The sequence below is a fragment of the Balaenoptera borealis genome, assembly GCF_965194805.1.
Source record: "Balaenoptera borealis genome assembly, chromosome: 7".
Taxonomy (NCBI): domain Eukaryota; kingdom Metazoa; phylum Chordata; class Mammalia; order Artiodactyla; family Balaenopteridae; genus Balaenoptera; species Balaenoptera borealis.
Genome location: NC_138864.1, coordinates 118,696,931 through 118,712,431, shown reverse-complemented (window position 1 = coordinate 118,712,431; position 15,501 = coordinate 118,696,931).

The window sequence follows — 15,501 nt, the reverse complement described above, 5'->3', positions numbered from 1 at the left end:
GAAATCGAAACTGTGATTAAAAATCTTCCAACAAACAAAAGCCCAGGACCAGATGCTTTCACAGGCGAATTCTATCAAACATTTAGAGAAGAGCTAACACCTATCCTTCTCAAACTCTTCCAAAATATAGCAGAGGGAGGAACACTCCCAAACTCATTCTACAAGGCCACCATCACCCTGATACCAAAACCAGACAAAGATGTCACAAAAAAAGAAAACTACAGGCCAATATCACAGATGAACATAGATGCAAAAATCCTCAACAAAATACGAGCAAACTAAATCCAACAGCACATTAAAAGGATCATACACCATGATCAAGTGGGGTTTATTCCAGGAATGCAAGGATTCTTCAATATACATAAATCAGTCAACGTGATACACCATATTAACAAATTGAAGGAGAAAAACCATATGATCATCTCAATAGATGCAGAGAAAGCTTTTGACAAAATTCAACACCCATTTATGATAAAAGCCCTGCAGAAAGTAGGCATAGAGGGAACTTAGCTCAACATAATAAAGGCCATATATGACAAACCCACAGCCAACATTGTCCTCAATGGTGAAAAACTGAAACCATTTCTACTAAGATCAGGAACAAGACAAGGTTGCCCACTCTCACCACTATTATTCAACATAGTTTTGGAAGTGTTAGCCACAGCAATCAGAGCAGAAAAAGAAATAAAAGGAATCCAAATTGGAAAAGAAGAAGTAAAGCTGTCACTGTTTGCAGATGACATGATACTATACATAGAGAATCCTAAAGATGCTACCAGAAAACTACTAGAGCTAATCAATGAATTTGGTAAAGTAGCAGGATACAAAATTAATGCACAGAAATCTCTTGCATTCCTATCCACTAATGATGAAAAATCTGAAAGTGAAATTAAGAAAACACTCCCATTTACCATTGCAACAAAAAGAATAAAATATCTAGGAATAAACCTACCTAAGGAGACAAAAGACCTGTGTGCAGAAAATTATAAGACACTGATGAAAGAAAATAAAGATGATACAAATAGATGGAGAGATATACCATGTTCTTGGATTGGAAGAATCAACATTGTGAAAATGACTATACTACCCAAAGCAATCTACAGAGTCAATGCAATCCCTATCAAACTACCACTGGCATTTTTCACAGAACTAGAACAAAAAATTTCACAATTTGTATGGAAACACAAAAGACCCCGAATAGTCAGAGCAATCTTGAGAACAAAAATGGAGCTGGAGGAATCAGGCTCCCTGACTTCAGACTATACTACAAAGCTACAGTCATCAAGACAGTGTGGTACTGGCACAAAAACAGAAATATAGATCAATGGAACAGGATAGAAAGCCCAGAGATAAGCCCATGCACAAATGGTCACCTTATCTTTGATAAAGGAGGCAAGCATATACAGTGGAGAAAAGACAGCCTCTTCAATAAGTGGTGCTGGGAAAACTGGACAGCCACATGGAAAAGAAGGAAATTAGAACACTCCCTGACACCATACACAAAAATAAACTCAAAATGGATTAAAGACTTAAATGTAAGGCCAGACACTATAAAACTCTTAGAGGAAAACATAGGCAGAACCCTCTATGACATAAATCACAGCAAGATCCTTTTTGACCCACCTCCTAGAGAAATGGAAATAAAAATAAAAATAAACAAATGGGACCTAATGAAACTTAAAAGCTTTTGCACAGCAAAGGAAACCATAAACAAGATGGAAAGACAACCCTCAGAATGGGAGAAAATATTTGCAAATGAAGCAACTGACAAAGGATTAATCTCCAAAATTTACAAGCAGCTCATGCAGCTCAATAACAAAAAAACAAACAACCCAATCCAAAAATGGGCAGAAGACCTATATACATATTTCTCCAAAGAAGATATACAGATTGTCAACAAACACATGAAAGAATGCTCAACATCATTAATCATTAGAGAAATGCAAATCAAAACTACAATGAGATATCATTTCACACCGGTCAGAATGGCCATCATCAAAAAATCTAGAAACAATAAATGCTGGAGAGGGTGTGGAGAAAAGGGAACACTCTTGCACTGTTGGTGGGAATGTAAATTGATACGGCCACTATGGAGAACAGTATGGAGGTTCCTTAAAAAACTACAAATAGAACTACCATACGACCCAGCAATCCCACTACTGGGCATATACCCTGAGAAAACCATAATTCAAAAAGAGTCATGTACCAAAATGTTCATTGCAGCTCTATTTACAATAGCCAGGACATGGAAGCAACCTAAGTGTCCATCATCAGATGAATGGATAAAGAAGAAGCGGCACATATATACAATGGAATATTACTCAGCCATAAAAAGAAACGAAATGGAGTTATTTGTAGTGAGGTGAATGGAGTTAGAGTCTGTCATACAGAGTGAAGTAAGTCAGAAAGAGAAAAACAAATACAGTATGCTAACACATATATATGGAATCTAAGAAAAAAAAAAGAAAAAGGTCATGAAAACCTAGTGGTAAGACGGGAATAAAGACACAGACCTACTAGAGAATGGACTTGAGGATATGGGGAGGGGGAAGGGTAAACTGTGACAAAGTGAGAGAGTGGCATGGACATATATACACTACCAAACGTAAAACAGATAGCTAGTGGGAAGCAGCCGCATAGCACAGAGAGATTAGCTCGGTGCTTTGTGACCAGTTAGAGGGGTGGGATAGGGAGGGTGGGAGGGAGGGAGATGCAAGAAGGAAGAGATATGGGAACATATGTATATGTATAACTGATTCACTTTTTTATAAAGCAGAAACTAACACACCATTGTAAAGCAATTATACTCCAATAAAGATGTTAAAAAAGAAAAAAAAGAAAAAAAGAAACACAGATGTGGGGTACTGCCATAACAAAAACCTGGAATATGTGGCATTATTTTAGGCTATAAGGAGACTGCTGGTGGAAGCTGGAAAAAATGCTGGTGTGTACTACATAGAGGCAAGACATTTGGCATAAATTGTGACTGTGATAACTTGTAAGACAGAAACTGTCACTAAGAAAATAATAGCATTAAGCAAAGATGTTTTGTAGAAGAATGTTGAAAGATGAGCTGACTGCTACTAGCTACATTATTAAGGTGCTACCTAAAAGAGCTGAACTGAGGAAACAACTGGTTAGTTTGCAAGAATTTAGAGAAAATTTCGTGAGTTGGAAATGTGCAGGGTTGGGTAATGAAGCAGCTTCTCACCAAACCAAAGTTATGGCAACTTTTACACAGCCTTAGAGTAATGACAAAATCAGGTGTGAAATTACTGAAACATTATCAGAGGCTAATAAAATTGACTGGAAGCCCATAGAATCAGATTTGAAACCAATAGTAATAAAAGTCGTGTCAACTACAAATTGGCACTTGCCATCTACCTCTACAAGGATTAAATCATGTGCTGCTGCAGCTACTGATTTTCAACACCCCTGAAAGGAGTTCAGGGTGGAGAGCAGAAATGAGGCACTGTGTGCTCTGGGAAAAACTGGCAGAACAGGTCTTCAGATAGTTAGATAATTTCAGGAGTCCATTTTATGAGCCCAATTCTTGCATCTCCTCATATCTAGAAAAGCGCTAAAATCTTTCATGGTGATGACTGCTCCTCGTGACTAGCAAACACCTTTGCAAAAAATATGTGCTTGATTGCGTGTACTCCCCCTTCACCAAAATCACATATATATACTGACCTTCCCCCCTACCTCTTTGGAGCAGTTTTTCAGAGCTATCTGAAATGCTGTCTCCCAGGCTATACTACTCATTTTGCCCCAAATAAAACTTAACTAGAAACTCTCACATTGTGCATTTTTTAAAGTCAGCAGTCATTTCTGAAATCTAGAAGGCAAGAAAACCAGAAATTGTCTAATAGAAGAAGAAATCTAGTTAGGATGCCATGGATGGAATGGATGAATGGCAAATATCTTCAGACTTGTCTTACATCTTCTGAAGATTGAAATCTTAAGGGAAAGAATCAGTCTGGCTCAGCATGGGCCACATGCCCAGCCCCTGACTAGGAGAGAGCAGGACCAGTGGTTATTGTTTCATCTGACTATGAAGGAGTTAAATCCTAAAACCAAATCTGGCTGCTGTCAGGAAGGAAAATAAATGAAAAAAACAAAAACAAAAACAAAACTATCTTCCATACTTGGTAACCACACATGCCCTGCAGAAGATGGTGAAAGTGCTTCTCAAGAAACTTCCATTTATGCATGAGATTTACCTCTTCTTCCTCTCATACCTCACTAAAATGACAATTTAGGAATTATAAAAGGTGTAAATCTTCAAGGGGATCAAGAAAATAGGAGTGGAGATGAGAGCAACACAATTTTAGTCTTTGCAAAACAAATGGATGGGTAACCAACTTAGCAGACCAAGGGAAACAGAAACTAAAGCTGGAAATATAGTAGCTCTTAAAAACTAGATTTATGCTGCAGATTACTAGAAAGTCTCTGGAATTGGGGAAGAGTCAAGATTTGAAAGCTGAAGAAATAAGGTCTGGTTAAAAAGTCTGCACAAAAGCAGTTAGATCCATACAGTCAATGAGCTGCCCCTACTCTACCCCAGGTGAAGATGAAGAGGTTGAACTAGAGGAACTCTGTACTCAGGGACTCCGTACACATCCGAGAACAGGGGTAGTTTAGAGACACTGAGTGAGGCTTCTTCCCCATTTCACCCTCAAACCCCTTTCACCTGAGATGTTGGCAGCCAGACTTATACCCTACCATCTAGAGATTAGTCAATTTCTTTCTGAGTATACTGACAAGTCAGTAGAAGAAATTTATGATCGTGACATTGAGAGGTCCCCCGTCGAAGTAGCGGAGGCACCACTCAATTGCTGAAGCCTACCGATCAGCAAGAATTGTCTGTATATATTGTGCTTCTAAACAGTTTTATTGACTCATAAATATGACAGAAAGCTAGGAAGCACCAGTCATTTTAAAAACTTCTAATATTAGAGAAAATATGCACACAAAAAAATCTCAGGAGAAAGAAAATTATTACAAAATATATATAATGCATCTCCCCAGAGAAATTACAAAAGATATTCCATCTATCAAGTGAAAACAAATAGAACATCATATCACACAAGAAAAAAGAAACATCAGAGAATAAAATGCTCTTTAAAATCAGAACTTTGACAGTATAAATGAAAAATTCAGTGAAAGTTTAGGAAGATATTCAAGAAAATCTCCCTTATATAAGTAAGGAAAAAGACATAGAGGAAAAACTAGAGAAAAATCATACTTAAAAGAAAAGAGGAGTGGTCCAGAAGGTTCCTGAAAAGAAGTTCCAAAAAGAAAGAACAAAGAAAGTGAAGAATATTATCTAAAACATAATAAATGAGTATTCCTAGAAACGAAAGCCTTGAGTTTCAAGACTGAATGAACCCACTAAAGTACTCATGATTCATTTTTAAAATGACCCACCCAAAGGCACAGTGCCATGATATGTCAGGTTATTCTGGACGAAGAGAGGACACAAAATGTTTTCAGAGAGAAAAAGGGAACTAGGTTATATGAAAAGGGTTGAGATTCAGAATGGGATTGGACTTCTCAAAAGCAACACTGGAGGCCAGAAACAATAGAATGATCCTTCACAATTCTGAGGAATAATGATTTTCAGCACAAAATGTTATACCCATCCAAAGTAAGAATCCATTGTGTGGACAGATAGACATTAACAGATGTTAAAGACAACAACAACTTTATTTTCCCATATTCCTTTTATTAAGGAAGTTTCTAGGGGGATATTTTCCAACAAATAAGGGAATAAATGAGAGAGAGAAAAATCGGGCATCCAAGAAACAAGGACCCCAGAGAAAGTGAAGGTAATCTCCAGGATGTGCATAAAGGGCGATCAATGCCAGGAAGACAGATGTACAGTGAGCAAAGACCAACCAGCCACGCTGGAGCAGTAGTTTTGCACTCCAGGGGGCACATCTCCATGACCATGGTGAAACTGACATATTGCTGATATGTTTAAATGTACTGAGCTTTACACTACTGGCTCAGTGCTCGGGGGTGAAGTAGTAATAGCTACATAGAAAGCTAAGCAAACAAACAAAAATGAGGTAATTATTAACTCTAGGGGAAATGAAAGTTTTACAAGAAAGGAAATTTAATAATTGGTGATAATAGTGTAATCTACGGCTCATCCATGAATACTCTTAACATAATTACAATAATGGATACAGTGAATATTGTTCTATACCAAGATAATGATGTAATTATTCTATGGGGAAAGGAAGTGTGTGTGTTTGTCTTGTGTGTGTTTGTGTTGGGGAGGAGTGTAAGAAAGCCAAATTCCCATCTTCCACAATAGAAAGTTGAGAAATATGTAAAACTAAAAAAAAAAAAAAAAAAAAAAAAATCAACCAATAATAGATTAAGATACTGAGGAGCAGAAGTCAGAGGTAGACAGGGGCAGAGTAGGGGAAATACTTTCTTCAGTCTTACATAATTATTTTTTAACTTTGATAAAAATAAAACTCCAACTAAAACAGAAGTGCTTTTTCTGCCAGGAGCTTGAAGGATGAGGTAGGGTATGTGGCAAGATCCATGAAGCAAGCTCACAAGGAGTAATCTAGCCAAAAGCAAGCAGAGGTAGCAGACTTGCCAGCCATCACTCCTGAAGCCACAGAGCCATGCCTTGTGACGGCTCTTCTGGAGGGCTAAGGCCCCTGCTGCGAAGCCTTCACAGAGCTACAAAGGGCAGGAGAGCGCTCCAGTTGAGACCACAGAAAGGAGCTGGGAAGATGCTGCCCTGCGGCCAGTAGTCGAAGACAAAAATTTCTCTCTGTATTTTGGAATCAGTAACAAGACTGAATTTTAGATTCAATCCTACCTAGAGGCCGTCTACATTCAAGAGATACATCCCCTGAGAACACGCAGAGGGTCAGTCCTCAAGGAAAAGAATGAGGACCGTGCACTGCTGTTGTTCTGTGGTAAAAGCATTAGCATAAACAAGGAGATAATAACATATGCGGTCTAGTGAGGACTCACTCTGTGCCATGTACTGTACTCACCACTGCACAGAATGAGCACTTTGCACCCTCTCCATAACCCTATAAATTGGCATATAGAGAACACTGACTGAGCCTCAGGTATCGGGCTAATATTCTATTAAATCCTCAGAACAGCTCTCTGGCACAGGTATGATTGCTATTATCCCAATATTATAGATGGGGAAACAGAGAAACAGAAAAGTCCATCATTTTCCCAACAGCACACAGCTAACAAGAGGCCAAGTCAGGATTCAAAGTGTGTGATTCCAAAGCCTGTACATGGAATCCTCACACACAATACTAGTCTAAAGCAACAGATGAAAAAACTGGGGCTTGGAGAATTTAAGTAACAGCCAAGGGCACATAGCCACACAGAGTGGGGTCAGCCTCAAACCCAGCCTTCTCAGAGCTCTCGGCCCACCCCACATTGCTCTGCCTCCATAATAGAGAATCCAGTAGACTAAGAAAAGCCACCACCCTTTGTCACAGGACTAATACAGTGATTGTGAATACACTAATTAATGGTGGAGAGGAGATGGAGAGTACAGAGGTATAACGAACAGGGATTAGTAGTAAAAACCTCCAGACCCTGGGAATGTGGGTTGTTGAATGGATTATCCACCCTTTAGGAAACCTCCTCTCCCTTCTAACACTAGAACTGTGGCCCAAGGTAAAAGGCAGACTCTGAAGCCAGCCCGCTGCCTGCGAATCCTGACCCTGCTACTAACCAGCAGTGTGAACCTGGGCAAGTCACTTCACCGCTCTGGGCTTCAGTTTCCTCATCTGCAAAAGACTGATAAGCCTAGGGTTGTCTCTAAGGACCAAATGATTCAGTCAGTATGAGGAGAGCTTATAATAGAGCCTGGCACACAGTAAGTGCTGGAGAGTTCATTATTATTGTTGTATTTTTATTATTGAAGGACACCCTTAAGTATTCTCTGCTCCAAACTCTGAGACCAATTCTGACTGTTGCCAGCCTTGCTCTTGCTCATGCTGTGCTCTTGGCATTCCAAGGGAGTGGGTGTCCTTATCTTCCACCCCAGGCCTGCTGCTTAGGCTTCTTCCCTCATATAGCGCACCCAGGGGCTGGCCTCCACCTGCCCCAGATTCCCAATGAGTAGATCTCTAATAATTGCTAACAGAATTCCTTGTTACAAACTATTTGCCCACTCTTACCCTACGTTACCTCCTCCATACCAGTTCAGTTCCTCAGATCCTGGCACTTTTTTTTTTTTTTTAATTTATTTTTGGCTGTGTTGGGTCTTCGTTGCTGCGCGCGGGCTTTCTCTAGTTGTGGCGAGCGGGGGCTACTCTTCGTTTCGGTGCGTGGGCTTCTCATTGCGGTGGCTTCTCTTGTTGCAGAGCATGGGCTCTAGGCACGCGGGCTTTAGTAGTTGTGGCGCACGGGCTTATTTGCTCCGTGGCATGTGGGATCTTCCCTGACCAGGATTCGAATCCGTGTCCCCTGCACTGGCAGGCGGATTCTTAACCACTGCGCCACCAGGGAAGCCCCTGGCACTTGTGTAGACATGAACTATAATGGTCTTTACTCACTGCCCACTTACTCTGGGACTGATCTCTGAATCTGGGCTTATATGATTTATTCTTCTTAATGAAGATGATTCAAACATAGCATGAAATGTGATTTTTTTGAAGCGATCTCTAAGGTAAGTAAATTCACGTTAGAAAAAAAAATCCTTTATTAAATTACATATTCTGATTGCTGATTTATAGTTGGTTCACTATGATTATTGAGCACACCTATTTTTGTACTGCTTATTAGAGGCACTGTATGCAGTACTGTGTTGTTAATTATGCTTTATATTCCTTCATATCTCTCCTCTGATAGTTTGGCTCATTTATCTCTAGTACTTATTTATCTCCCAGAGTTAGTTGCCCTATAACTTAGGTTGATTATAATGATGATTCTAATGTTGCTTATCAGACTAGCTCAGAGACTTTCAAATAACAAAATCCTTTTTACCCAAAATACAAATTTCAACTTTAAAGACTGCTTAAGAAAGGAATAACCTGCTTTAATTTAAGGAATAAGGTCTAGTCCTTAGTGGGGCCTCTTAAAGCCACAAAATTTAAAGGAGACAGAAGATACTAGTTCCAGAGTCCTTATTACATCCATTTGCAGAACCCGCTGGGCTTTTAGGCTACTACTCCTTCTTAAGACTCACTTGGTACTCAAATATCATAACTGAAGGGCTACATGAATAATTGTTCCAGAGCAGAAAATGCACCAGTGGGTGCAGGTGCTTAGGTACAAAACAAATGAGTGCACTAAATTATTTGTGTGTGAAATAACAGGATGTTCTGGATTTGCTTTAAAACATTGCAGCAAAAACAAATATCCAAAGGGTGTGGGACAAAGATAGATTAAACAGGATTGGCAAAATGTTGATAATTGCTGAACTGGATAATAAATACATGAAGGCTTATTGTACTATTCTCTCTATTTTTATGTATATATGAAACTTTCTACAATAAAAAGCTATAAAATGTGTGGATTGCTGGTGTTTACTAAAGAGGAAGGATGATGATGGTCCAAGTGCCTTGCTTATTGTATCTGTACCTCTGCCAGGTTCTACTCTTTCCACTGCCAATAATCAGACCAACCCAGGTCTTCACCTCGCTCTCACGATCACCCAGTCTGCTGCTTCATGCTATAATTACCCCCAGGCCTCTGAGCAAGGCCAAGCCAAGATTAACTTCACTAGGAGGAGGTAAGTAAATGGTGCCAAAACTCATTCTCTTTATCCTTTTTTTTTTTGCTTTCCATCTGTTCTTCTGCCCACCAACCAACCTACTTCCCTGCCACCCTGAACACCTGCAACCAACTGCCCCCTCCACACCTTCTGTCCTTCGTTCCTCCAGCTCCATCAGTTTTTGTAAACCCTTTGACAAACTATGCCCAGACATTCATAATATTTCACCTACAACTGCAGCTATCTCAGCTATCAATTGGTGCCAGGAATATGAACCTTCTGGCTTTCTCTACCTTCTTGTGTCCTCTTGGTTTCTCTGCAACAATGTGAATAATGACTCTGCTGCTGCCTCAACCCTGACCTTCTGTGCATGCTCTGTTTCCAACATCCCTCAGGTGGTACCCTCATATGATGCTCACCATCTGGCCTTAAAGAGGCAAGGAGAGCCAGGGAATGTGCACAGAAAGGTATGCGAGAATCAAGAATCTGTCCTGTAATACAAACCAAAGAAGAGTTTTAAGGATATGGTGGTCAAAGGGGCAAATGCACTAGAAAAATCTATGAGACTAAGAATTTAGAAGAGGGTTTGGTAACTAGGAAATCATTACCAACTATGATTAGTTCAGAAATAATAGAGGTGGGTTCTAGGAACATAGAATTCAGGCAAGAAGAGGTGTAAGATAGTGAAAACTGAAGGAGAAAAATATAATAGAATCTTATACAGCAATCAGTTCAAACTTGGGGATTTTCAAGACGAGTTAGGCAGACCTGAGCATATTTGAAGTCTGAGAAAGGAGCCAGTGGAAAGAGAGGACTAAAGAATCTAGAGTCAGAAAACAAGAACACATGGTCTTGGGAGTGATAGACAAGGATTGAGAATGAAATACACATTGAAGTGTTGGCCTTGGAGAGGAGGAACACACCTCTTTTTCTGAGATAAAAAGGATAAGTGGAGGGCTCAAATTTTAAGGAGGTCAATTTTGAACAGCCTAAAGATTTTTCTTGAACGGTTTCAGTGTTCTCAGTAAAAATGTATTAAATTAAGTGAGGTAACATACGTAAAATACTTGGCACCAGGCTTAATGTACAGTAATCGTTTGACATATGGTGGTCCTAGGAGACTGAATAGCAGTGGATGGTAGGAGTGGTGGTAGTAAGAACAGCAGCACACATTTACTGAGCATTTACTGTATTCCAGGAACTTTTCTAAGCTATTATATAGTGGGGATGGTGGAATTAGAGCAACAGTGGCAATATCAATAAGAAATATCTGTTTCAGAATAAAGTGTGCAGAAGTAAGCTTAAGAAAAATAGAAGAAGGTTGGTGGACAGGGAAACTGGAGATTTCATCAGCAAATGAGCAAACTATTATTAAGCATCTGTAAGAACCCACTTGAAGTTTAGCCAGGCATTGGTATTGGGAAAGGTTGGTAGGTGTCTGATCAGAAAGTAGGCTGGGCTTCCCTGGTGGCGCAGTGGTTGAGAGTCTGCCTGCCAGTGCAGGGGACATGGGTTCGAGCCCTGGTCTGGGAAGATCCCGTGTGCCGCGGAGCAACTGGGCCCGTGAGCCACGGCTGCTGAGCCTGCGCGTCTGGAGCCTGTGCTCTGCAACAGGAGAGGCCGCGACGGTGAGAGGCCCGCGCACCGCAATGAGGAGTGGCCCCCGCTTGCCGCAACTAGAGAAAGCCCTCGCACGGAAACGAAGACCCAACACAGCCAAAAATGAATAAATAAATTTATTAAAAAAAAAAAAAAGAAAGTAGGCTAGTATAATGGGTGAAATTTCAGTAAGGAGGCAGTCATACTACACAAGGGTGCAACTAGTTAAAAGGTTTAGTAGATGTTATCTTAGAGGAGTGTTGGTGATAGTCATGCAGTTTAAATCATCTCCTCACTACTAGTTAAGCAAAAAGGTGGAAATAGTCAAGGATGGGAAGTATGGTTAGTATATTACAACTTAAGTGCTGAAGTCACTGAAAATGCAGCAGAAGATGAATGGACAGGAAAATCAGGGACAAGGTTCGACAGTATTGCTTCATTAACGAACGAATTATGTGACTACAAGGAGGTTGAAAACATTGCCCTCATCCGCACATTTCGAAGTTGTTATTATGACAAATCATCAAAGATGGTAAAAGTAATCTTAGAAATTTGTAAACAATGGTGACAATAATTTCTGATATGAACTGGTGACACCATAGACCTGAAATGAGAAGACTGGGTAATAAGGGAAGGATCAATCATTATTTGATATTAATTGGCTATAACAATTATATCATTTCCCACTCCCACTCATTTCAGGGGATAAAGGGAAAAACTAAGCCTCAGGGAGTGAGGCAAAATGCTAACTTGGCTGTAATCACTTTGCGGCACAATAACATTATCAGTCATGCAAGGTTCTTCTTTTCTTATTCTATTCAGGTACTCACTCATGTGTTTAATTAAGATACCTGGCATTATGCTACATTTCTTTTTCTTACTGTTTTTACTCATTATATTTTGAGATATATTAATGTAGACTTACTTAATTCTAGTTCATTACTTCTAATCCCCTGCATGGTATTCCATTATTTGCATATAGCACATTTTCCTACCTATTTCTCTACTATTGGGCACTCATATTATTTCCGGCTCTTTGCTGGTTCAAACTATGCTGCAGTAAACTTCTGAGAATTTATCTTTCCTGTCTCTCTAGAAGAGTAAGTGTGGGATATATTCTCAGGAGTGAAACTGCACAGACATAGACTATTAACATGATGCAATTTCACTAATATTAAGTTGTTCTCCATAAAAACTGCAGTAATTATACCTCCACTCACAGTGAAGCAGGGTTCCTATTTCTCCACAACCTCACCAGCAACTTATATTATCTGGCATTCTAATTTTTCCCAATTTAATGATTATAAAATGGGCTTCTCAATTCTTCTTGGTTGATTTTTGTTTTGGCTTGCTTGTTTCATTTAATAGTTTGTTTAGCATCTTGTAAGTGTCAGGTGTGATATTCAATGTATTAAACCATCTGGCTGAGGTTGGGGTGTAGTCTCAAACTCACATGTGGTAAATATGTTATTTCACAAACTAAGGGATAAAAGACAGTTCAAAAGTTATCACATATATTTATTACTTAACTTCAGGGAAAAAAACTTCAACGAGTTATGTTTTCCACCAAGTTGCAACTAGTTACCATGAAAGGTCCTTGGCTCAGAGCTGTCTGGTAAGAATGTGGAAGCAATGAAGATAAACATGTGAGCTGCTGTCCCCATGTAAACCCAGCTTCCTTATTCTCCATGTCTAATGTCGGCATCATACCTGCTCTGATTACTAATTTTTATACAAATCCCTTGAGAAATAGGACAATTTTGCTTTTGTTTCTTGACAAAAGATATCTGGACGCTGAGAAGCTAACGTGAAGACATAAAATGAAGGCCAAGGAGAGGAGCTTCAAGATGGCGGAAGAGTAAGACGCGGAGATCACCTTCCTCCCCACAAATACATCAGAAATACATCTACATGTGGAACAACTCCTACAGAACACCTACTGAACGCTGGCAGAAGACCTCAGACCTCCCAAAAGGCAAGAAACTCCCCATGTACCTGGGTAGGGCAAAAGAAAAAAGAAATAACAGAGACAAAAGAATAGGGACGGGACCTGCACCACTGGGAGGGAGCAGTGAAGGAGGAAAGGTTTCCACACACTAGGAAGCCCCTTCGCGGGCGGAGACTGCGGGTGGCGGAGGGGGAAAGCTTCGGAGCCACGGAGGAGAGCGCAGCCACAGGGGTGCGGCGGGCAAAGCGGAGAGATTCCCGCACAGAGGCTCGGCGCCGACCAGCACTCACCAGCCCGAGAGGCTTGTCTGCTCCCCCGCCGGGGCGGGTGGGGGCTGGGAGCTGAGGCTCAGGCTGCAGTCGGATCGCAGGGAGAGGACTGGGGTTGGCGGCGTGAACACAGCCTGAAGGGGTTAGTGCGCCACAGCTACCCGGGAGGGAGTCTGGGAAAAGGTCTGAACCTGCCGACAAGGCAAGAGACTTTTTCTTGCCTCTCTGTTTCCTAGTGTGCGAGGAGAGGGATTAAGAGCGCCGCTTAAAGGAGCTCCAGAGACGGGCGCAAGCCGTGGCTATCAGCGCGGACCCCAGAGACGGGCATGAGAGGCTAAGGCTGCTGCTGCCGCCACCAAGAAGCCTGTGTGCGAGCACAGGTCACTCTCCACACCGCCCCTCCCGGGAGCCAGTGCAGCCCGCCACTGCCAGGGTCCTGGGATCCAGGGACAACTTCCCCGGGAGAACGCACGGCACACCTCAGGCTGCTGCAACGTCACGCCGGCCTCTGCCGCCGCAGGCTAGCCCCGCATCCTACCCCTCCCTCCCCCCGGCCTGAGTGAGCCAGAGCCCCCGAAACAGCTGCTCCTTTAACCCCGTCCTTTCTGAGCAGGAACAGACGCCCTCAGGTGACCTACACGCAGAGGCGGGTCCAAATCCAAAGCTCAACCTCGGGAGCTGTGCGAACAAAGAAGAGAAAGGGAAATCTCTCCCAGCAGCCTCAGGAGCAGCAGATTACATCTCCACAATCAACTTGATATACCCTGCATCTGTGGAACACCTGAATAAATTACAAACCATCCAAAATTGAGGAGGTAGACTTTGGGAACAATTATATATATATTTTTTTCCCCCTTTTTCTCTTTTTGCGAGTGTGTATGTGTATGCTTCTTTGTGTGATTTTGTCTGTAAAGCTTTGCTTTTACCATTTGTCCTAGGGTTCTGTCTGTCCGTTTTTTTTTTGGTTTTTGTTTTTTTAGTATAGTTTTCAGCGCTTGTTTTCATTGGTGGATTTGTTTTTTGGTTTGGTTGTTTTCTTCTTTCTTTCTTTTTTTTTTAATTACTTTAAAAAATTTTTTTAATAATTACTTTTTGTTTTTTATTTTAATAACATTTATTTTGTTTTATTTTATCTTTTTCTTTCTTTCTTTCTTGTTTTCTCCCTTATATTCTGAGCCATGTGGATGACAGGCTCTTGGTGATCCAGCCAGCTGTCAGAGCTGTGCCTCTGAGGTGGGAGAGCTGAGTTCAGTACATTGGTCCACCACAGACCTCCCAGCTCCATGTAATATCAAATGGCAAAAATCTCCCAGAGATCTCCACCTCAACGCCAAGACCCAGCTCCACTCAACAACCAGCAAGCTACAGTGCAGGACACCCTATGCCAAAACAACTAGCAAGACAGGAACACAACCCCACCCATTAGCAGAGAGGCTGCCTAAAATCATAATAAGGCTACAGACACCCCAAAACACACCACCAGGTGTGGACCTGCCCACCAGAAAGACAAGATCCAGCCTCATCCACCAGAACACAGGAACTAGTCCCCTCCACCAGGAAGCCTACACAACCCACTGAACCAACCTTAGCCACTGGGGGCAGACACCAAAAACAAAGGGAACTACGAACCTGCAGCCTGCGAAAAGGAGATCCCAAACACAGTAAGTTAAGCAAAACGAGAAGACAAAGAAACACACAGCAGATGAAGGAGCAAGGTATAAACCCACCAGACCTAACAAATGAAGAGGAAATAGGCAGTCTACCTGAAAAAGAATTCAGAATAATGATAGTAGAGATGATCTAAAATCTTGGAAATAGAATGGAGAAAATACAAGAAACGTTTGACAAGGACCTAGAAGAACTAAAGAGCAAACAAACAATGATGAACAACACAATAAATGAAATTTAAAATTCTCTAGAAGGGATCAATAGCAGAATAACTGAGGCAGAAGAGTGGATAAGTG